The 21,837-nt window shown below is 48.7% G+C and overlaps 1 protein-coding gene across 1 annotated transcript in view; it reads left to right on the plus strand.

Moving 5' to 3' along the window:
* APBA2 (amyloid beta precursor protein binding family A member 2) overlaps positions 1-21,837 on the plus strand; it is a 194,511-nt gene that overhangs the window by 85,024 nt on the left and 87,650 nt on the right. Inside the window, exon 2 of the mRNA XM_065872994.1 lies at positions 4,778-4,831. The gene's annotated coding sequence lies outside the window, so the exon portion shown is untranslated. The remainder of the gene's footprint in view (positions 1-4,777; positions 4,832-21,837) is intronic.

Consider the following 21,837-nt stretch of genomic DNA (forward strand, 5'->3'; position numbering starts at 1 on the left):
GAGCCCCTTTCTTACCAAGATCTGGGCTGCGTCATCCACGTCCATCGGGCTCTGAGGACCTGGAACCCCTCCCTGAGTTCAGCCCCTGTTTCCCCATGCTCACTGGTCTGTGGCCGGTTCTTGGGGCCCCAGTTCTTTCCCCGCCCTGTTATGACCCTGCTATACCCATCGGACATTGTCCCTGTGTGTCCCCTCAGGAAGCAGCAGACTCCCTGCCCCACAATAAACCACATATATCCCAACCTGGGGGAGCATCCACGCCACCTCCGCAATTCCATCCTGTGGTTCCAGCCACACCTGAGGGGACACTGGGCCATCTCACTGCATCCCCTGGGGCAGCTTGGCTGAGCTGCAGAGCCAGGTCCCACAAGCCACCTCGAGCAGCGGCTTACCTGCCAGATGCTGACCTTTGCCAACTGACTGTCCCCTCTGCGAGGCAGCCTGTGCAGGCGAGTCCCGTGTCCACCTGGGCTGGGCTGAGAAGACCGTGCAAGCATGAACCCTCGTTCCAAGCTTTCCCTTGTGATAGTCCCACAGATACCTGGCTCTCAGTGCTGGCTGCAGCCACCAGGCTAGGACCAGCAGGAGCCACATCTGAGCTGGCTGTGATGTGCTGATGATGTCTGCCTTTGATGCACCCTGACCATGGCCGTGGTGCTCTGCACACACCCCTCCCAGCCCCCGCTCAGGGCTTCTGCTCAGCGGGGCCCCATCTTCCATCAGGAAGTGCTTCATGGAACCTGGGATATTCCTGCTCATCAGATCATACCTGTTCTACACCACAGCTTCCCAGGTATCCCCACACCTGTGTGCCCAGGGGCCAGCCCCTTACAAAGGCCAGCATTGCCCATTTAACTCAAGGAAATTCAGCCATAGCTCTCGGGTCAGCTGGAGGAAGAAATCTGATTTTGGACAGTGGGATGGTGGTTCTGCTGTGTGTGCCCCCGGCCGCTCTCTAAGACCGAGAGGTCAGCGCACCATCTGCAGGCAGACTTTCCACCTCTGCTGTGGACAAGTGACCTCTGTCCTCTGCTCCTTGAACCCAGGTGCCCCTCAGGACAGCTCCCAGGTCTGGGAGTCCGTGAAGCTGTGGATGTTGCCTTAACTTTGCGAGAAAATGCTTATGAAGATTGGTTCTGACCCCTCTCCCACCAGCACTGCCCCTTCCTGGGCTCCCTGGGCAACATCTCCTGCGCTGAGTGAGGGGCCCTGTGATATGGCTTGTCTGGGGCCATTGCCATTTTCCTGGTCCCCTTCCCCAACCCCCTGGGCCACCGTGGAGCCTCAAGGATCTTTCTGAATCTGGGACTTCCCACTGATTCCCCTGCCATAATATCAAAGGCGCTGAGTACCTTCGTCAGCAAAGCTATAAACCATCCACTCTAAGGAATATTTGGAATTTCTGTTTATCTCCCGAGTGTCTGGAAACGTGACACTTCAAAGGCTCTGTTTGATCATAGATCCAATTTATTGCCAGAAATATGCATGTATGCATGTGGAATAATGGGGACCCTCCAGTGGCAGTGGAGGTGGCATCCTGTGAGAAAATGAATTTCTCCCGGAACCGAATGCCAGCTGCCTCAGCAACAGTATTCGTAGCAGAACCAAACCTAGTGGTGTTTGAAGTCAGGCAGCTGAAAGGCTCTTCGTGGAAGTGTTCCCTGTGCCTGGATTCAGCTGTGGGGTCAGCGCCCAGGGCCAGGGCCTGCCTTTCGTTCTGCACTCGTTCTGAGGGCTGGGGGCCCTGGACCCCGGAGAATCCAGTTGTCAGCATGTGGGGCAGACGGAGTCTCCTGGGCTCCTGGGACTTCCTGTTTCCTGTCTCACCAGGGAAGTTGGGCTGCAGGGTAGCCTAAAAGCCAACCAACCTGCCTGTGAATGGACCAACAACTTAGACAGTGGCTTGTTCTAATCTTGTGGGGAGAGACCTGTGTGCTTAATTTCCAGCCTGGAGGTTGATGAGGGATTATTCAAGGAGTGGCTGTGAGTTACCAGAAGATCAGGCTCTTGGATTTCTGTCTAGTCACAAGTGGCCGAGAGGGACAGAGGAGGTGACCTGGCCATGGCTGCCCCCAGAGTGGGTAGGAGGAGACCCGGGACGTGTGTTTGGTACAAAGAGGAGTGACCGGGCCACACGTGGCTGAGAAGAGCCTGAATGTTCCAAACCGTATTTGAATCTCCAGGTTCATCCTGGCCTCTTGATGGTGTGGGCCTCCTGGCTGTGCCTGGCCAGGTGGTGGGTGGACTCAGAGCCAACCAGGGAGGCGACAGCGGACCCCCAAGGACTTCCTGGATCTCCCCACTCACGACTTCGTTGGACTTGTCTTTGAGATGAACCATCTATCTGGAGATGCAGGTCATCAAAAAACACAGCCCTGCTCTAGACAGTGCAAGCCAGGGGTCCCCAGAGCGGGGGAGAGGGCACCGCTGAGGGAAAAGAAAATTCGTATTTTTCTTTAGAGAAAATGAAAAGTGGCACTGGGTCCAAGTGGTAGGTGACCTTGCTGTTGAGTTAAAATGCTGCTGGGAAAATGAGAGAAGACAGACATGAAAAGAATGCTAATGACTAGCGGTGGACGGGAGCCCGGAGCCCTGACTCCCCGCCATCCACAACGGGTGCTCGCGTGTAGCCTATTAATAGACACTTAAAAACCGATTCTAAATTGAGCTAAGATGTGGGCCTGTTTTCTGCTGGTGGAAGAGCCTTACGTAAGGTGCCGGGTGCCGCTGGTTGTCCTTCCAGAGTGCTTTGATGGTTGCACACCTTGGTTGGGAACCCGCGGGGAGCAGGCGGGATGTTCAGGCTCCAGGTGGACGACACTGTCCTTTTGAGCGGCTCGAAGACAGTGGGGTGGCAGGGAAGCCTGCAGACCAGCTCCGGGGTCCCCCAGGTGCTTCTGGGCCTGGAGGGGTGGGAGGTGCTGGACTTCTGGGTGGATGGGCCCCTCCACGGCCCACGGTGTTGGGGGTGGTGGTGGCTGGAGGGCCAGGAGGGAGGGAGGGACAAGCGCGGAGGACTCCAGCCTGTGCTGGAGGCTTCCAGGACCCTCCCTGCTGTCCTTCTTGGTCACTACTGGTCAGAGCTGGGGTGGAGGATGCCCAGGCAGGACAGTGACCTTTTTGAGCGGCCTGCTTGAGGTCACAGAGCGAACCTGGGACAGAGTGAGGAATTGAGCCCGCCCTCCCAACGCCCCACTGCCCAGGGAAGGGTTCTTGCCACTGGATGTAACATTTAGGATGAGCACCAGCCTCCTGGAGGCGCTGTGGTGGTGGGGTTTGGCGGAAGAAGGGGCAGGCTGTTGATTCTGGTGACCCCAGGCAGTGTTCTAGAGGTGGGGTTTCACCTTCCCATCCTCCTTTAAGGCGGTTCCCACTGTCCACATTTTACACATGACGGAGCCGAGGCCGATGCCATGGAGGGATTTGAGAGGCAGCAGAAGCACGTACCCGTGGAAAGAAATTGAACAGCGATGCAAACATCCAGCTCCCCCTGAGTAGAGCCAAGCAGGTTACGGTGCTGTGGCTTGATCAGAATGGAAGCGTCTGCAGCCTTCTAAGGGTTAGAGCATCATTTTCCCCTTATATATGGACCCGAGGCATCTGCACCGGGCCAGTTTTGGGTGGCCCCCAAATTTCCTCATTAAACCCCACTGCTAGGAATGTCTGTCCAGGGAAATGAGAGTGGCTGTCAGGCTCCCTTAGAAAAGTGACAACACTGAGTCCAGAGTGGACCTTTGTGATGAAGTTGAAGCCGTTGGCTGCCAGCGCCGCTAGCAAGACCCTGTTGTCTTCCCCGAAGAATGACGCCATCCCCTATGACTTCAGACCCCAGGGCCAGATTGAAGGTGGACTTCCCGACCCGACCAGCACAGCTGTTCATGAAATGCTCCCAGTTCTTCCATTCCCAGCAGATGGGATGATGGTGGGGTTGGTGGGAGGGGGGCGGGAAGCGGCCATTGCCATGGTTTTGAAAGGAACCAAGAAATTCTTTTATCACTTACCCTGTCTTCAGCCATATTGGAGGGAGGAAAGGAATTTGGATGTGATATTTCAGACCCGGAAACCCCGTCCTCTTGCACTACCCCGGGCTCCCCGTCCCTGCAGAGGGACGGGCTGGGGCTTCTTCTGCCCCGCCATGAATTCCTGATCCAACCCATGGTTCTTGCCATCCTGATGCCCTTGACTCTGGCTTTCCTCTCCAGCCCGAGTTTGCAAAGCATCCTCTGTTCAAGGGGACTGTGAAACCCAATGTCCTCTTTTCTGTTCTCTTTATAAAACTGCACCCCCCAGGAGGAAGGGTGGGCTGGGAACCTGGGCAGAGGAAACGAGAGGTGGTCTGCCTCCTCTCTGTCTCCTTTCATCTCTTTTCATCCCCCTGCAGTTCCCACACGCACACCCACCTCTTCGGAAAGTGTCCCAGAATACCGGTTCTGCCAACTAGTGGGGTCAAGCTTTGTTGTGGGAAAATACATATTCATGAGGGCTTTGAGGAGCTTCATTGAAATGCTGAGAGTCTCTGCAGCCAGAGTGATACATAAGCCATCGCTTTATTTGTCCAACACAATGTGAAGGCAATAATCGTGTGATGAATGGCTAAAGAAACATTTTAAGTATTTGTTTCGGCGTGATTTCTGATCATCTCATTAGAATTATAATCAGTTCACTTTCCCAGGTATTCAAAGCCTCTCACTCATTTAAATTTCTATGCTCTATAGGTGCGCCCTTATCATTCCTGAAACCAAAGTAAATTCCTCTCTTTTCTTCTGTTTTATTCCAGAAAGATTGCATCATCAGGAGGGTTTTCGGGACCTTACCAAACCGCTAGTTTTCGGTAAGAAATAAGAGGTAACCTTGCATGGCGTGAGGTTTTGCTTCTGACGTGTGTGAAACGGGGCTGTTTTACTGGAGGGACGCTGCCCTGCGGAGGGGGCTGGGCAGCTGTCCTAATTCTTCACCTCCTGGGGAGCTGGGTCTGTATAATCAGTACTAATCTGAGCACAGAGCATCTGAAGCTGGGGTCTGATTCACAGTCAAGGGCCGTTGAGCCCTGGGCCCACTGCTGGGCACTTACGTTGTGTCCACGAAAAATTAATCAGTCATTCTAGGAAAGAGATGGAAAATTTTGTTCAAGCCCCATTGGAGGATTATAACCCAGGAAGCACATCTCAGAAAGCTCTGAGAACTGTTCTGTCCGTTGGAAGTCAAGGCACAGTTATATAAGTTTCTTGAGACGGAGGGCTGCACATCAAATGACTTCTTATTGACAGTTTACATGATCCAGATCTAAGCGTCATTGTGACCCCTTACGAGATCAAGAAGAGTGTTATCTTTTAAGGCCTTGTCCCATTGATGCTAGGGGAGTGTTGCCTTTCGTGCTCGAGCAGGTACTTCTGTGATAGGGGAGGTTGATGGTCCCCTGATGGTCAATGCACAGTGCAGGCACACAGTGCACAGTGAGGGGAGAGAGGAGGCCAAAGGGCAGAGAAAATTTTTGGTTTAGATTTTTCTGGTCTTGCCGTAAATATGAATTTTATTTCTCAGTTGCCCGGAAGTGATGCCTCCCCCAGGCTCCCCAGTGCACACACGACATCCCCTCCTCATTATACTATGCTTCTGTAAACCACAGTCCTCATGGTATTACCAAACTCCGGTCCGGGTGCTCACCACTCAAAAGCCAGTCATTCGAGAGGCAAGTGTCAGTAGAAAGGAAAGGTGCAATCTGAGGAGATCGTGGGCTCATGTCCAGAGACCAACTCCGGGGATTCTAATCAGCCAGGACAATTTTTAAAGGGAAAAATGGGGGAAAGAATCTTAGTGAATCATCGAGGCAAGAGGTTCCGTTCTGCATCATTCTCCATTGTGTGTGGTCTGGCGACTCTTCAGATGTTGCCTTGCCCACGTGATCTGCCTGCAGGGCTACTGCGGGGGTAGAGGGCTAGTTATTCTTTTTTTTAAAAGATCTTTTTGATGTGGACCATTTTTAAAGTCTTCATTGAATTTGTTACAATATTGCTTCTGTTTTATGTTTTGGTTTTTTGGCTGTGAGGCATGTGGGATCTTAGCTGCCTGACCAGGGATGGAACCTGCACCCCCTGCATTGGAAGGGGAAGTCTTAACCACTGGACTGCAAGGGAGGTCCCAGCTAGTCATTCTTTAACTACTTCATTCTTCATTCTTACTTCTTTCTATCTAGGAAAAAATCGACAGGTTAGGCAAGGCATGGTACACGTTCAGGAGAGCCTAAATCAGGAGTTAGTTTCAATTGCTTTATGATCTCATTCCTATAATTAGGTGTTTAAGGTTTGAGGGGGACAGAAATGGGTAAACAGGAAAGGGGCAAAAGTGCTGCTTTCAATGGATTCCAGGATTTATTTGTGTAACTCCCACCAGATTCCTCTTCAGATTGAAAGTAGATACACATCACCAACAGTGCAGTCCTCTATTACTGGTCTACGAGAAGTCCACTGTTTTGAAATGCCAGGATGCCGAGTAGGAGACTTTAACTCTGATTACAAAGAGCACTCTTTTTTAAAATCAATCAATTTATTATTTATTTATTTTTGGCTGCATTGGGTCCTCATTGCTGCGCACAGGCTTTTCTTTAGTTGCGGCGAGCGGGGGCTACTCTTTGTTGTGGTGCGCAGGCTTCTCATTGCGGTGGCTTCTCTTGTTGCGGAGCATAGGCTCTAGGCACATGGGCTTAGTAGTTGTGGCACACAGGCTCAGTAGTTGTGGCTCGTGAGCTCTAGAGCACAGGCTCAGTAGTTGTGGCACACGGGCTTAGTTGCTCCGTGGCACGTGGGATCTTCCCAGACCTTGGCTTGAACCCATGTCTCCTGCATTGGCAGGTGGATTCTTAACCACTGCGCCACCAGAGAAGCCCACTAAGAGCCCTCTTAAGCTTACTAGGGGTGAGGGGCGGCCCCGAGTCGCTGCCACCCTGTGGGTGAAGCTGTCCTGTGGCCCTCATCCCACTGATCCACGGTGGGCTCTTGGCTTCCTCTTGCCCTGGAGGGCCTGTACGAGCAGATTTGCACAGGTCTGTAGGCCAGGTGCCAGGCAAGCACCTGGTACAGGGGAGGTTTGTAGGATATGGGTTCTGGGCTGAAGGTGCTGGCCTCTTCTTCTGGGGCCAAAGACACCCCTGTGGCTGGGTAGTAGGGAAGCTGGTATATGGGTTGGAGTATGTCTGAAGAAGAGAATGTCATTAGGGGTTAGGAGGCCGAGCCAGGCATTGTGAGCATGATGACCAGAGCAGGTCCCAGCTTCTGGTGGATTCCATGGGTTCTTATGCATCCATGGTGTCGACTGAAAAAAAAAAACACAACCTAAAGGTTAAGAATTATGTTTCATTTGGCGGACTTTATGAGGACTTCAAGCCCAGGCACAGCATCTCAGGTAGCTCTAAGTGACTGCCCTGAAGAGGCAAGGAAGGGGGAGACAGGACATACAGAAGTTTTTGCAACAAAATCATGTAGTTGGAACATCAAAAGATTACTCTTAACCAAAGAAAACCAGCTGTGTCAAGTTAAGGCATTTAGTGCTTTTCTATGTATGAGAAGATGCAAGAGTCTGGGCTCACTGACATCATTCCTTTGATGTGCACCTCAGCTCTCTGGGGCCAGTATCCTGTGTTTTCTCATCCTAAGTTCCCTCAGGGCTCACAGTGGGGGCTATGGTAATGGCCGATGGCTTGATGGCCACAGCATCCTTTGTTTGCTCTTACTGCAGGCAACATTTTTCATCCACAGTGGGAAGGAGCATTTGCTAGTTGCATGGAGCCGCCCTGGGCAGCCGTCCAGAGTGTCGTGTGTAGGGTGGCTTTGGGACAACCAAAGGAGAGGGCAACTGCATTCCCCAACGGGGAAGCTCTGTGTGAATTCTGAGGAGGATGACGACCACCAGTGGAGATGGGATACCGGAGTGTCTAGACAATGGTTCAAAGCCATCGTTTTGCCCCTGGGGTAGCAGAAGAACACAGGCCTCGCTACTTGGAGCTGCTGAGAGACCATTGTTTTGTAAAGCAAGGCAGCTTCATTTATTCCACTCGCTAATCCGGCATCTACCCTGCCTCTGTGGTGCTAATCACTGTGTTGTGCTTGGGCAGGAATTCCCTCACGTCGAATTGGGGAGCGTTCTTGTCCCAAATGTCCTCGATGGGTTCCATGGTGGCTTTGAAACCGCACATCTCAGATTGGGACTCGAACCCAGTCACACCTCGGGTGGGTCTTGAACCCACAATTTCCCAGCTGAAACTGCACACCTGGTCTCAGGACTTAAGGAGGCTCAGGTTCTTTATGTCTCGATGCGGAAAGACTTCAGCAAGAGGCAAAGTGATAGGTAAGAAGTATACTTATTAATGTGGGACGCTTGTGAAGGCTACAAGCAGACAGGCAGGAGGGCTCTGCCCTGCGAACTAAGTGGGAAAGCGGGTTTATTTAGAGAGATACACACCCCATAGACAGAGTGTGGTTCATCTCAGAAGGTGAGAGGCCCTGAAATATGGGGTGATTAGTTTTTATGGGCTGGGTAATTTCTTAGCTAACGAGTGGGAAAAGAAGGGGCAGTGATTTCCAGGAATCAGACCACCACCCACTTTTCGGCCTTTTATGGTCGGCCTCAGAACTTTCATGGCACCTGTGGATGTGTCATTTAGCTAGCGTATTACAATGAGCATATAACGAGGCCCAAGGTCCATCAGAAGTCGAACCTTCTGCCATCTTGGGCCTAGTCGGTTCTAACCGCTTTATGTCATGTCCTCCACGGCTCTGTCATTCTTTTAATGGTTGTGCCCTGCCCCCTCCCCCATCTCAGCTTTGAGAGTGTACGAGTGGGGCACAGCCACAAGGCATTTAAGGGACATGGAACAATCAGCCCCCCTCCAAGGAAGCGGAGGGTGAAACCTCAGAGGAGTTGTATGATTTTTAATGGGTTTGGACATAGGAATAAATGAGTATTTTTCTGAACATTTCCTCAGCTGTCAGTCTTCAAAGCTTGTGAATTTACTTTTGTGCTCTCAGCAAAGCCTTTTCCTTCCGGTTTGATTTTCCACTTAGAGTTGTAAACATACTTCAGCCTTAAATAGAGTAGATGCGTCAACCGCCCTCCGCCGCGAAAATGCTAAAGAATTTTGGGGGATTCTGGAAGGGGAGGAGATTTTTATTATAATTGACAGTAGGGATAGCTTGTGAAGGTGTTGCAGGAAGGGTGACCCTTTCCGGGGCCCGAGAGTGGGCTCTTGTCTAACACTCGCAGATGAACTGTCCGAGGAGACACACGTGCTGACAAAGCAGGAGACTTTATTGGGAAGGGGCGCCCGGGCAGAGAGCAGAGGGTAAGGGAACCCAGGAGGACTGCTCTCCACGTGGCTCGCAGTCTCAGGTTCATGGTGATGGGGTTAGTTTCCGGCTTGTCTCTGGCCAATCACTCTGACTCAGGGTCCTTCCTGGTGGTGCGTGCATCTCTCAGCCAAGATGGATTCCAGCGCGAGGGTTTCTGGGAGGTTGTCAGGACATATTATGGGCTGGCGTCTCCTGCTTCCTTTCAGCCACTCCCGAATTCTCCCCGTTAGTTTTCGGTGGCAGCACCGTGTTCTTTATCGGCACCTCCTGTTGTGAGACAACTCAGGCAAGCGGTTATCATCGTTCCTGGCCAAGGTGGGCGGCTTTGGTCAACGGTTCCCTAACAGAGATGTTACTGATGGAGAAGTAGTCTCACAAATGACGGTGAAATTCTGGCCTTCTGGGAACCCAGGGTCTAGCAGCCACCACACTCCATTTGCTTTCTAGGGACTTTCCACCATGAAATTGGCTTCTTGAGGGTTTTCTTAACGAAATTGGAATCGTCATTGCATTCTGATGGATACCATGGGGCAGTTCTGTTTGTGCCTCTAGGGTATAAGCTATTTCCTTCTTCTGAGCCCAGAAAAGACCTAGTGGAATATTTATGCATCCCATAATATCATTAGAGTATCAAAATCAGCTGCAAATGATGAGAGGCCAAGCTCTCTTGCCAGTTGCACTCACCCATCTGCAGTGTGGCGGGACCGTCGTTTAAGTGAATATACTCATCAGGGTTCTCTGCAGAAAAGCATATTTCTTCTGTGAGAGAAAAGTGGCAATGAGACGGATATTTTTAACTGACAGTTTTGCCAGAATGAATCTCTGGGAGGAGAGATCTTCGGAGAGAAGAGACCTGGGTGTATTTATTTTTCTACCACGAGGGAACCGTTCTGTAACTTCGGAATACTAATCCTCAGAGCGTGCCTGCTGTCCTTCCACAGGATAACTTTGTGAATATGCTTCCACTCATAGTAAAATTTGGGGGCTGTGTTCTAGTTTTTCCCCCCCCCGGGAGAATTAAATTCTAGGCCTCACTATTGCTATGATATCTATCCACCAGGGCCTTGATCTGTAAAATGCGTGAGTCATAATTATATAAATTCAGTGATCATCCTGAAGGAATGTTGGAAAGATTAATAAGCTGTGTTTAAATCATGGGCAAGTCTCAGAAACTACATGAAGTTAGAAGATGTTGCGTTTGTGAAAATGGCCGGCTCTTCGGATGTCAGCATGCCCTCGCCCAAGTACAAACACATGCCAGTGCTGTGTAAAATCTGGCCAAGAATGGTCCTAAAACGTAAGATCCTGAGAAAGACAGAGATATTCCCAGTCACCAGACGTTAAAAGAAAACACGAAGTGGAGCTGCTATGAGAGTGGGGGAGTGAGGTTCCTGATGGAAAGTGACGGTTAAGGTTTGTGATATCTTAGTAGGAGAGACAGAATCGGATGGGTGGACAGGGTAGTGAGCCTTGTAAAAGATGCTTACCTGCCTGGGAACCCAGGTGATGGCAGAGATGTGTTATTGTCCAGGTGGGAAAGGATGCAGGACAGCGGTTGTCCACATGGGAAAAGAGCAAATGAGATCCCTACCTCACAGCATACACACAGGTCAATGCCAATAGGACTTAAGACGTAAATGAAGGGCATGATGTTAAAATACATAGAAGAGACTTTCTGTATGCCCTTGAGGTAGGAAAAGGTAAGACATACACTTGCGCACAGACACATCATAAAAGACCATTAATATTGGCAACTTCTTTAAGAGAAGGGGCAGTAAAGTTTAAAGCAAACTACTAGCTGGAATAAATATCTGTGATGCATTCTCTGTAAGAGATTGGTATTCTGTCTGTATAAAGAACTCTTTCAGGGCTTCCCTGGTGGCGCAGTGATTGAGAGTCCGCCTGCCGATGCAGGGGACACGGGTTCGTGTTCCAGTCTGGGAAGATCCCACGTGTTGCGGAGCAGCTGGGCCCGTGAGCCATGGCCGTTGAGCCTGCGCGTCCAGAGCCTGTGCTCTGCAACGGGAGAGGCCACAACAGTGAGAGGCCCACGTAACGCAAAAAAAAAAAAAAAAAAAAAAAAAAAAAGGACTCTTTCAGATCAATAAGGAAAAAACAACATAATTGAAAAAAGTGGGCCAATAAGAAGAAGAAGAAGGTGATAAGGTTTTCAAGCCTGAACAGTGTGTTCATGGCTGTTGGTGAGCTTGCTCTCTACCCCTGCTTCTCTTGTGTTTGAAAAGTTGATGAAAGAAGAGGTTCTGTTGAACACCTCAGTGGAATTGAATGGGGTCCTACTGCTCTCCGCTTACAAAATCAGACTCACAAGTGTTGGTAGAAAAAAAAAGTTGTCTTTAATCAGAATGCCGGCAATCTGGGGAGACGGTGGACTCAGTGTCCCCCAGAAACCACCTCCGAAGATTCCGCTTGGCCAGGAAAGTTTTTAAAGAGGAAAAAGGGGACGTGATCTCAGTTAATCATGAAGATGGGGGGGTCAGAGTTGTCGCCCTCCCCGCCGTGTGCAGGCTTGTCAGTCCTCGTGATCTTTAGATGCCAACTTGTTCACACAGTTTGTTCACGTGATTACTGAAGGGGAAGCTAGGGAAGAGATCTAGTCATCTGTTAATTCCTTATTCTTCATTTCTACGTCTTTGATCTACGGAAAGAACTGACAAGTTAGGCAAGGTATTGTGTGGTCAAAAGATTTGAAAGGTGTGCTTGGGCCGGAGATGAGTAGAGCCTGGGGATGCCTGGTTTAAGGTTAGTGACAGTATAGCTCTGCTAAAGTGACAAGGAAAGGGGCTTCCTGCTAAAGGTGGTTTCCTGCAAAGAACTGCTTACATCGTGTGTGTGCGCCACACTGCTCCCGTGTCCCTCTGGCAGGGCTGTCTTGCTCCTTTGCATTGGCTAATAATCCTCTAACTCACTGTAATTGCTGACTTCCTGGGCTGACCATTTTACACGCAGTTCTGATTCCTCTCTTCATTGAAGCGCTCAGGACTTCTTTTTTCTCCCCCAGCTTTATCGGGGTATAACTGGTCTACCAAAAACCTGCACGTCATTCATGTATACATCTTGCTGAGCTTGGACAGATGTATCCACTTGTGTGACCATCACCACCATCCAGGCAATAAACATACCCATTGTGTCCGAAGGTTTCCTTGTATCCCTTTGTTTTTTTGTTTGTTTTGTAGTAAAAACACTTCACATGAGATCTACCTTCTTAAAAATTTTTTTTAGGAACATAGCACCCCTTACTGTTAACTAGGCGCTGTGCTGTGTGGTATCTCTCTAGAACTGATTCATCTCGCGAACTTGACACTTTATACCCCCCTCCACTCCCCCCCATTTTATTGTCTACCTCTGTCCCACTGACTGTTTCAGATGCCCCACATAAGAGGAATAATGCAGGCTCCATCCTTCTCTGACTGATGTATTTCACTTAGCATAATGTCTTCCAGATCCCTCCGTGTTGTTGCAAATGGTAAGGTCTCCTTCTTTTTAAAGGCTGGGTCCTGTTCCATTGTCTGTGTAGACTGCATTGTCTCTATCCCATCATCTGTCGGTGGACATGGGTTGTTTCCGTCTCAGCTGAGTGAGCCGGGCTTTGCACAGTGGTCTGGCTGGGTTCCTTCAGCAGCAGCGTCCATGCAGGTGGTCTTTTCAGCGCTCTTTCTGGCTCTCTTTTCTATGTGCTTCTGTCCATCTCGATGGACAGGGCTCACAGGCTCCCTTTTCAGAAGCTTCAGTTGGACATTTAAGCCACATTTAAGCCTGCCCTGTGCTCTCCTGCGTGAACGCTGATCTCTTTGTGGGCTTGTTCACCCACTTGTTCTGACCCTTCACCGTGTCCACCACGGATCGTCGATGCTCAGGAAACCTGTGATCGCTGTGTAGCTCTGATTTCTCACACTTTCAGAAGCTCATTTTCCTCATCTGTCAAGCGGGGACTCACGGTTTGGGGGCGTGGTCGTGAGAATGAACCACATCACAGATGAGGAGGGAGTAGCACATAAAAGCTCCCCACTGCTGTCATTTCCTTCCTTGGAGGAAGCAAAGAGCAGCCATTCTGATCTGCTTTCCAGCCTTTGTGTGTATGTTCTCAAGTACTTGGAAACGTCTGCTCTGACACCATTTTTTTTTTTTTAAGTTGCATGTTAGGAGAGAAAAATTTCATCAACACCTTTTTTAAAAAATGAAAAATGTGTCAAGAAAATAGCGCTCCGAGCTGCCACTCTGTTGAGTCCAACATAATTCGTGTGATTAAATGAAAGGAAGTTAGCCATTTCTGTATGTAATGTTTTATTAATGATATTCAGACCCAGTTAATTATATCCAGTTCTAATTAATTACATGAGTGTGTACGTTGGTCTTCTCCAACTGTGCTCTGTGGAGTCCCAGGAGATGGTCCCGAAAATAGCAGCCCACATTCAGGTCGGGCTGGGACACACTGTGTGTCCCGCCCCCTCTTGGGTCCCAGAGTGCCGTATTAAAGGCCTTGACAAGTCCTGCAAGAAAGCAACTCATTTAATTCACTTAACACATCATTTTCCAAACTTATTTTTACCATACGTGCTTCTAGATACACCAGGAAATGCTACCTGAAGTCAGAACAGTTCTTACACCCTAGCTTGGTCTTGGACTGCTTGATAAACAGCGTTTATGTTTATGGAGACATTCCTGAAGTCTCCCCGAGCAACGCAGCTGGGGTCTCCCCCATTGTGGCAGATTGTCCTGCAAAGAGTTGTGTTTTCATACAATCTGTGGTTACTGCAGACTCATCTTGGACCAGTCACGTGATCTCCTTCAGTCGGTTTACACATCTGTAGGGAAAAATGGGGGTGGCATGCCAGCCCTTCAGGGGGGCTGTCAAGGTGAAGGTTAGTCCTTGGAAGTGCCCCCGCCACTCCTGCCTGTGCCCATCTGTGGCAGAGACCCTCATTCACAAGAAAGGCCAAGTCGTCGACCGTGTCCTGGCCTCAGGGCTCAGATCTGAGACTCAGCTCCTGGCGAGGTCCTCCTAGGAGGTGTGAAAGGGAGCGCCTGACCTCCGCTTTGGTGATCAGCCTCCGGGGGATGTGTCCAGTGCTTCGGCGGCCGTGCACCCTGAGTGTTAAGGGAGGTGACGAGTGGACCCTGGGGAAAGGTGGCCTGTCAGTGTAGTCGGTTGTGCAGAAGGAGGTGAGTCTTGACCGCACATCTCGAAAGGTGAATGTGCTTTCCTGGAAGAGAGAAGGAGGGAGGCGGGGCAGGACCGGGGGGCGGGGGGGCCCTGACGCAGGAGCCAGAGGATGAGGTAGCAGGGGCCAGACAGTCCTGTTTTTTTTTTGTTGTTGTTGTTTTTTGTTTTGTTTTGTTTTTTGCGGTACGCTGGCCTCTCACTGTTGCGGACTCTCCCGTTGCGGAGCACAGGCTCCGGACGCGCAGGTTCAGTGGCCATGGCTCACGGGCCCAGCCGCTCCGCGGCATGTGGGATCTTCCCGGACCGGGGCATGAACCCGCGTCCTCTGCATCGGCAGGCGGACTCTCAACCACTGCGCCACCAGGGAAGCCCCAGACTGTCCTGTTTAGGCGGACATGCAGAACGTCAGGCAGGGCTTCACCAGGGGGCTGATGCCAGAGATGAATGTGGAAGTGGGGTGCAGGGGTGAAGCCCTGAGCCCTGGTGACGCTTCGTGTGGCCCTGGGGAGAGATGATGCATTGAAGGCTGTGGGGTGGAGGAGGGGCCCAAGGGGAGACCCTGGGGGAAGAGTGTTGGGAGGGTCCCTCCCAGAGAGGGAGTGGTTGGCAGGGGGCAAGAGGTGGGAACTTAGGAGAGAGAAGAACTTCTTTGAGGTGGGAAAGAATTGTTGGATCCCCGCTTCAGGAGGGATGGAGGCACTTTTGAGGGGTGGGTGGAAGCAGGGAGTCAGACCGTGGTTGGGGGTGGACTTGGTGAGGAGCCGCAGAAGCCTGAAAGTGGGCAGAAACCAGGAGGGATGGGCTCGGGACTCTCAGTGGCCATGGCCGGGTGGTGGCAGGTGGGAGACAGAGGAGGATTTTACAAATTTATTTATTTATTTTTGGCTGCGTTGGGTCTTCGTTGCTGGGCGCGGGCTTTCTCTAGTTGCGGCGAGCGGGAGCTGCTCTTCCTTGTGGTGCGTGGGCTTCTCAGAGCAGTGGCTTCTCTTGTTGCGGAGCACAGGCTCTAGGCGCACGGGCTTCAGTAGTTGTGGCTCTTGGACTCAGTAGTTGTGGCTCATGGGCTCTAGAGCGCAGGCTCAGTAGTTGTGATGCATGGGCTTAGTTGCTCCGCGGCATGTGGAATCTTCCCGGACCAGGACTCGAACCCGTGTCCCCTGCACTGGCAGGCGGATTCTTAACCACTGCGCCAACAGGGAAGTCCCAAGAGGAGGATTTTAAAAGACAAAGTGTATGTAGTCTTTTTCTTTTGCATGAAAACTGTCCAAGCAGCGGGGGAGAGGAGAAAGGGTGTGAACAGAGGGAACAAGGTATTTTTCGGTGAGGATGGAAAATGGATGTTGGGTGTGGGTCAGGGATGTGGGGAGAAGAGGTAGGTGTGAGGTTGCAGCCAGGAGGGCGAGGGGCTTGGGTGCTGGTGGAGAGAGCTTCTGATTTTCTGGAGGGAGAAGAATCCAGGCATTTCCAGCTGTGACTCTCTTCTCTCTGGGAGGCAGAGTTAAGCTTGGGATAGCAGAAAGGAATCCCCGTGATGGAGATACATCTGGCACCTGCGTTAATCTTTTGAACGAATATCTCCAGTCGTGGCCACTGTGCTTTGGGACAGTGGATATGGTTCATCTTAGTTCGATTCTGAGAGTCGTCCCCAAGGACGACCCCCAACATTATTTTCAGCCATGACAGTGCTGGCATATCTGTGTGGCTTCCCCAAGTCCTGGCTGAGGAAAAGCGGTGCTCCTTGGGATGTTTGTCTGGTTTTTTTGTCGCTACTCTGTCTTGCCAGCCCCGCTTTGGGTCCTGCAGCCCAGAGTGTGGTGGGAGAGCTCGGGAGCTGTTCCAGGCTGAGACCTGGCAGTTGCCAAAGAAAATTTACTCTCTCCTCTGATGCCGTGAGATTTCACATCAGAAAAATCAAACAGCTTTGGAGACCGATTAGCTTAGAGATAAATCCTAACTTCCTTCCCTTCCCTCAAGCCTCTGGGGGGTTGGAGTGGGTATGCAAGCTGGGCTGGAGTTTGCAGCATCCTGGCCGTGCTCAAGTTCATTGCAAGGACTCTGTCGGGCTCTGCAAGCCCCGCTGGCCTCTGTTCCTCCGTGAGGTTCTGTGGGGGCACAGGGCAGCCTGGGAGGCAGGCCCCCTTTGCCTGTGATTTCCCTTCTCTCTGCCAGCTCATTCCTCCCTCCCTCCGCCTCCCCAGCTGATCCAGAAGCAGCAGTAGCGTCCCTCTTCTGCCCTGTGCCAGACAGCCGTAGAAGCAGGCTGAATCAGAGCTCCTTCAACTCTGAAGATAGATGTCCTGATTCCTGCTTTCCAGAGCGGAAGATAGGCTCGTGGACATGAGGTCTTAGACACGCAGAGCTGAGCTGGGCTCTGCTGGGCACAGCGTAGTGAGGGGAGCATGCATCATGCCTCCCCGGTGGACCTGGAGGCATCCCACCTCCTGCAGCTGTGGTTGCCCAAGGTCATTGTTACTCCTCCAAGGCAGGAGGATACCCAGAGAGCCCCTGAGGCCCAGCCCTGCTTTGATGGAAAATTGCTTTGTGACGTGAAGCTTCTTTGTTCTCTCATCCAATAAAGGACTTGGGGTGGGGGGCAATGAGTACTTAAGGAGTACAGGGTTCAGTTTTGCAAGATGGGGGATGGATGGGGGTGATGGTAGTATAGCAGTGTGAATGTACTTAATGAAGTATATGCGTAACAGTGGTCTAGATGGTAAGTTTTATGTAGTGTTTATTTGACCACAATTAAAAAACAAAAGAGAAAGAGACACAGCACCTATCTGGTAAACACTGACTCTTACTATGGGGCCAACCAAGGAGACACTGAGCGCATATAGGTTCTCCCTATAGGGTTATTCTCCACGCTCTGAGTTTCCGCCTTCCCACCATTCTGGGACTTGGTTTCCAGGCTCTCCTGTTTATCTCCCCCAAATGTCATTGTCACTGTCTCTGTCCTTCTTCCAGTCTTGCCCAGGTGGGAGGCTGCTCTCTAGGATGGAGTGTGTTTGTGTATGTGTGTATGTCTCTGTGTGTATGTGTGTGTGTGTGTGTGTGTATTTGTGTGTATGTGTGTGTATGTCTCTGTGTGTACGTGTGTATGCGTGTATGTGTGTGTCTCTGTGTGTATGTCTCTGTGTATGCCCGTGCGTGCGTGTGTTGGGAAAGCTGGCTGATCCTCCTCCCAGATGCTGGGCTACCTAAAGTGACCCAGCCTGGGGACCCTCCCCAAGTGCCCTTCACCCCGCAGTGCACCAGGGGCTCTAGAGCAGGCACTGGGAAGCCTGACCCACAGAAGTTAGGGCAGCAGGCAGAGCCCCAGGTGGAATCTGAAGAAAAACCTTGAAAGACCTGCCCCTGCCCATAATATGGTACCTTCTCTAGTCTCATCCCGATTGTGTCCCCTCCTTCACTATGACGGTCCACACCCTGTAACGACCAACTGGACTTATGAACAGAAATGACTGAAAGTGGGGAGGGGGAGGCTTTGGAGATTCACCTTTTTAAAGCGTTTGTTTTGAATTGTGCAGTGTGCATGTTATAGGCCATAACATATTTTAAAAAGTAGGCACTAGTAGATTTTATTCCATTTGCAATTTCAGGACAAAAAAAGCTGTATTACAATATGGTACAGTTTCTGTGAAGAGATTGTTCCCTAGTGTCTGTCATACTGGAGGCTAGTTTTCTGCCCTTCAGAACATGTTTTTATTTCTTAAATTTATTTATTGAAATATAGTTGATTTACAGCGTTGTGTTAGTTTCAGGTGTACAGCAAAGTGATGCAGCCATATATAAATATATATATATTCTTTTTCATATTCCTTTTCATTATAGGTTATTCCAAGATATCGACTCTAGTTCCCTGTGCTATACAGTAGGTCCTTGTGGTTTATCTGTTTTATATATAGAACATTTTTTTTAAATAAGCTCTTTAGTTGAAATATAACAGAGAAGTACAAATATTCTAAGTGTTTACTGCCATGAATTTTCTCAAACTGAACACATCTGTGTAACTACCACCCAGACGAAGAGGGAAAGCATCACCAGAACTCAAGAACCGCCCCCACCCCAGTGTCCCCTCCCAGCCGCAACCTCCAATACCCAAAGGGAACTGAATCCTATCACCAAATATTTTTGCAGTTTTCATAAATGAATTTCTACCACATGTACTCCTTTGTGATATCTTCTTTCACTCAACGACAATCATTCATAGTTGTTGCATGTGCAGTAGTTCCTTGATTGTCACTGTCAGATAGTTTTACATTGTATAAATGTATAAAAATGTATCCATTCTGCTTTTGTTGGACATTTGGATCTTTCCCAGTTTTTGGTCATCGTTGTTGCTGAGAACATCCTTATACGTTTGGTGTGCATCTGGTTGCATTTCTGTTGTGTATCTGCCAGGGATGGAATTGGTGGATCATGGGATATGGATTATGTTTATATTTTAGTGAGCACTACCAATCAGATTTCCCAAGTGGTTGGAACAGATACACTCACACCAGCAAGGCTAAGAGTTTCATTTGTTCCACATCCTTGCTAATCACTGGGTTGTCAGTCATCTTAATTTTAATTCTGGTGGATGTAGAGTGGGATTCTTTGGTTTTCATTTGCATTTGACTGAAGACTAATTTCAGTACCCTTTTTTGAATATTTTTATTGTTCTCTTGGATGTCTTCTTTTGCGAAGCTCCTGTCTTTTTTTTTTTTTTTTTAGATTTTTTTTTTTTTTTTTAAAGGTCAGGTCTTTATTTATTTTTGGCTGCATTGGGTCTTTGTTGCTGCGTGTGGGGGCTACTCTTCATTTCAGTGCGTGGGCTTCTCATTGTGGTGGCTTCTCTTTCTGCGGAGCATGGGCTCTAGGCGCGCAGGCTTCAGTAGCTGTGGCACGCGGGTTCTAGAGTGCAGGCTCAGTAGTTTTGGCGCACGGGCTTAGTTGCTCCGCGGCATGTGAGATCCTCCCAGACCAGGGCTCGAACCCGTGTCCCCTGCATTGGCAGGCGGATTCCTAATCACTGCGCCACCAGGGAAGTCCCCGAAGCTCCTGTCTTTTGCTCGTTTTCCTGTTGGGTTTTCTTTATCTTTGTGCTGTGTAGGATTCTTTATGTGTTCGATACCTGACACCTTTGTTGGATGTATGTATGAAATGCAAATGTTTTCTCACCCTGTTTCTCTCCTTCAGAGGTATCTTTCGATAAAGAGGAGTAGCTTATGAATCTTTGCCTTTAAGATAATTGCTTTTTGTGCTCTGTTTATGGAATCTATTTGTACCCCCAAAGCATGAAGACATTCTCCTATGTTAGCTTCTAGAAGCTTTATTGTTTGAACTTTCCCTTTTAGGTCTACAATCCACCTGGAGTCCATTTTTTATGTATGGTGTGAGGTAGATGTCCCGATTCATTTTCCTCCTAATGGGTACCTGGTTAATCTGGCACCATTAATTACCCCACTGCTCTCTCTAATAAAGGTCTGATTCCATTTCTGGTGTTTGCCTACTGACAGCTCTCAAACCCCATCTCCTCCCTTTCCTTCTGCCCTACATCTGGGCAAGCTGATAACAAAGCTTGCCCACAACCTTGTGTGCTGCTGGTGGGAGGTTCAAACCACAGAAGCCTCAGCCCCTGTGTGCAAACTCTTCCATGGCCTCACTCCCTAACCACCAGGGCACTCAATCCCACTTTCTGTCAAGCCACTCACGCCATTTTTGGACAGGCTTTTGTTCCTGCCACGTTCTCCCCAGAAAGACCAGTATGTAAGTAATTAATCTCTTCATACCTTCTTTTTTGTAAAAATTGAAGTATAATTGACTTACAGTGTCATGTTAGTTTCAGGTGTACAGCCCAGTGATTCAGTTTTATATATATATTCTTTTTCAGATTCTTTTCCCTTATAGGTTATTACAAAATATTGAGTGTAGTTCCCTGTGCTATATAGTAGGTCCTTGTTTGTTATCTATTTTATATATAGCAGTGTGTATATGTTAATCCCAAATAACTAATTTATCCCCTGCCCCTGTTTCCTCTTTGGTAACAATACGTTTGTTTTCTATGTCTGTGGGTCTGTTTTGTATCATTTGTATCATTTTTTTTGAGATTCCACATATAAGTGATATCTTATTTGTCTTTCTCTGTCTGACTTGCTTCACTTAATATGACAATCTCTGTGTCTATCCATGTTGCTGCAAATGGCATGATTTCATTCTTTTTCATGGCTGAGTAATATTCTATAATATATATAATATAGAATAGAATAGAATATATATATCTTACATCTTCTTTATCCATTCATCTGTCAGTGGACATTTAGGTTGCTTCCATGTCTTGGCTTTTGTAAATAATGCTGCTATGAACATTGGGGTGCATGTATCTTGTCAAATTTGAGTATTCTCTGGATATATGTCCTGGAATGGGATTGCAGGATCATATGGTAACTCTGTTTTTAGTTCATATGTTGATATGTGTGTGGTGTCAACAGTCTCTACATCTGAACCGATTTTAGGTGGGGAGATAGATTCCACCCTCCATGGCATGATCACAGCACACTTCAGTGTCACTTTTTTGTAAATGAAATTACTGTATGTATGTGAGTTTCTATTCATTTCCACTGTTTGTCCTGGTACCAATACCACAATACTTTAATTACTGTGCTTTTATAATAAGTGTTACTTCTGCTGATTTTAAGTTCTTCAGTTTTGTTATTCAAGATTCTCCTGCTTTGTTCGGTTCTTTGCATTTCCGTATAAAATTTGGAATCTTTCTGTCAATTTCCGTGTAGACATTTGCACATAGAACCTTGTTGAGATTTTGATGTGAGTCCTTTGAATCATAGATCTATTCAGAGGGAGGTGAAATCTTTATAATATTAGGTCTTCCCATACATGAACATGTAATTTCCCTCTCTTTTGTTCTATTTTAATTTCTCTTGATACATTTTGTAGTTTTGAATATACATCTTTTGTTAGATTTCTTCCAGGATATTTGAGTATTGTTTTAGTATTTCCTGTTGTTGCTATTATAAGTGGTATTTAAATTTTTTTTTTCTGTTGTAATTGCTTTTCATGAGTGTGTATAAACATGATTGTTTCTTATATATTTTCCTTGGATCCAGCAACTTTGTTAAATTCAGTTATTCTAATAATTAATTTGCAGGTTCTTTTACATTTTGCAGAGGCATAATCATGTTGACTATGAATAATGAGAGTGTATTTTTCCCTCTTTGCACTGATTGCAAACCCCACTTCAGTGATTCCCCACTTAGGGGCAGATCTTTCAGTATCTTACTTTAAGTTATGCTAATTTCTGTCAGCTTTTTGGTGAAT

This window comes from Phocoena phocoena, chromosome 2 (genome assembly GCF_963924675.1).
Source record: "Phocoena phocoena chromosome 2, mPhoPho1.1, whole genome shotgun sequence".
Lineage (NCBI taxonomy): Eukaryota > Metazoa > Chordata > Mammalia > Artiodactyla > Phocoenidae > Phocoena > Phocoena phocoena.